Here is a 2,649-nt window from a genome sequence, read left to right as displayed (position 1 = left end):
ATGGGTCATACTCCAATTGTATGAAACTGCAGACTTAAGTTGTTGTTATTAAAATATCAGTTGCGTTATAGGTATTTTCTGTAAAATGTTACTAGTAAATCAATTCCTCCTTTATAGAGAAAGTTGTTCTGCTCTCCACTTGTGAAAAATGTCGAAATCAAACTTCAAACTATGTTAAGAGGCATATAAAAACCTTTCTCTTCGCTTACGGCCACACCACCTTGAGAACGCCCGATCTCGTCTGATCTCGGAAGCTAAGCAGGGTCGGGCCTGGTTAGTACTTGGATGGGAGACCGCCTGGGAATACCAGGTGCTGTAAGCTTTTACTATCACTGGGTAGTGTATTTTCTCATTACAAATCTCAAAACCAAATCAACAGGTAAATGCTTCTTTTTTTTTTACCTACCTACTTCTCTCTGCAAGTCTCCATTTGTACTGTTCGTCAATTCTTTGTTGTTAATCTGGTAACATATTTAAATGATTGAAGTACTGTAAACTGTGACAAAAGATGTTAGCAGTTAGATTGCAGTCCTGCAGTAAGTGAGATAAAATTAAAAGAAAAGAAGACAAACACCTTATTTAATGTTTTATTTTTTATTTTTTCTATTTTCTACGCACTGTTTCTCAGAAGCCACTGAATGCTGTAAAGTATCTTGATTCATCACAATGTCATATCAGTAAGTGATTTTATTATTTTTGTTTTCTTATTTATAAGGGAAGTTTGTACTCATCTGGATTCTGTGCTTTAAAAAAATGGATATTTGATTACCAATAATACCAACAATTGAATTAAAATACATAGTGACATCTGCAACTCAGTTGTTAATATGAAGAATACATTTTTGATACCAGTAATTCAGTTGTTGACATCAAGAATACATTCTGATATTGGTAATTCAATTGTTCATGTTAAGAATTAGATTTTTTTTATTTTTTTTATTTCAAAAATATGATTTTTGATATGCGCAATTAAAGTTGTTCGCCTCTGTGAAAAAATATATACAGAAGCCATCATGTCACTACTATTGTTAGAATAACTTCATAAAAAAAGACATATGTGGTGCATGTTTATACAACTATTAGTATTGAAACTTACATTGCATAAACACATGCTGTACAGTTAGTATTATGTTGCTGGCAAGAAATGATAATAGTTGTTAATTTATAATTATTTTGTGTAAATTGAGGTTAATACCACATGGTTGTTGGTTAACTTGTCTTGTATCTTTTGCACACTAGAGGGCGCTATTTGACTAGAAACTGGTATTTCACAGATTACTACAGAAATACAACCAGCAGATAAAACGTGCTGAAGACAATGTCACCACTGTAATCGAATTACTAAATGTGCTCATTAGTCTCTTGGGTGATGTCATCTATTGAAACTGACCCAAGATCAATTTGGGCCTCAGGCCAACACACACAAGCTTGTGATGTCACAACTGGTGCAGTTATAAAAGACGTTGAAAAATATTAAATATGTCCAATTATGTTAATTCACAGCTTAAGTTGGAATGAAAACTAGAAGACCCTACCACTCTTGAGGACTGGAGTTTGACAACCCTGTTAATGTTGGAATACCCACTGTCCCTCTCCGCATCCTATAATCCTATACAGCATTCTATAATTTTATAAAGAGGTAACCAGATCACAGAGTGGGAAGTAATATTAGCAGTAATGCTGATGTCAATTGAAATACTTTACAGTAGTTTTTTGTTGCTGGCTTCAGTTGAAAAACAACCAGACTGCCATCACTGCTGCAGTAAGATCTCTCAATCAGATTTATAATAGGACTGAGCAGCTGGAAACAGGGCTTAGCTTGAGCCAAGAGCTGCTGGCCTCCCATTTCTTAAAATGATCCCGGCAAACAGCCCTGGCCAGAAAAATTTGGACAGGATGGAGAACTAGCTTTGCAGTGTCTGATAACTTGCCTGGTTTTCTTGCACTTCCACTTCATGTCTGATAACTTGCCTGGTTTTCAAAGCTTGGTGCTTTATTTGAAGTATATCTTCATAAATCATTTTAGAAGATACATAAAATACCTTTAAGAACATAAGAACATAAGAAAGTTTACAAACGAGAGGAGGCCATTCGGCCCATCTTGCTCGTTTGGTTGTTAGTAGCTTATTGATCCCAAAATCTCATCAAGCAGCTTCTTGAAGGATCCCAGGGTGTCAGCTTCAACAACATTACTGGGGAGTTGATTCCAGACCCTCACAATTCTCTGTGTAAAAAAGTGTCTCCTATTTTCTGTTCTGAATGCCCCTTTTTCTAAACTCCATTTGTGACCCCTGGTCCTTGTTTCTTTTTTCAGGCTGAAAAAGTCCCTTGGGTCGACACTGTCAATACCTTTTAGAATTTTGAATGCTTGAATTAGGTCGCCACGTAGTCTTCTTTGTTCAAGACTGAACAGATTCAATTCTTTTAGCCTGTCTGCATATGACATGCCTTTTAAGCCTGGAATAATTCTGGTCGCTCTTCTTTGCACTCTTTCTAGAGCAGCAATATCTTTTTTATAGCGAGGTGACCAGAACTGAACACAATATTCAAGATGAGGTCTTACTAGTGCATTGTACAGTTTTAACATTACTTCCCTTGATTTAAATTCAACACTTTTCACAATGTATCCGAGCATCTTGTTAGCCTTTT

The 2,649-nt window shown here is 35.9% G+C and overlaps 1 non-coding gene across 1 annotated transcript; it reads left to right on the top strand.

Moving 5' to 3' along the window:
- Window positions 1–203: 203 nt before the first annotated feature.
- Window positions 204–322, top strand: LOC121327438. Its single transcript, XR_005951556.1, has one exon. It is a non-coding gene; the product is annotated as a 5S ribosomal RNA (ribosomal RNA).
- The last annotated feature ends 2,327 nt before the right edge of the window (window positions 323–2,649 follow it).

The sequence above is a fragment of the Polyodon spathula genome, chromosome 14 (assembly GCF_017654505.1).
Source record: "Polyodon spathula isolate WHYD16114869_AA chromosome 14, ASM1765450v1, whole genome shotgun sequence".
NCBI lineage: Eukaryota > Metazoa > Chordata > Actinopteri > Acipenseriformes > Polyodontidae > Polyodon > Polyodon spathula.
Note: the sequence above shows the minus strand (reverse complement) of the source record. Positions and strands in the feature narration are given on the sequence as shown.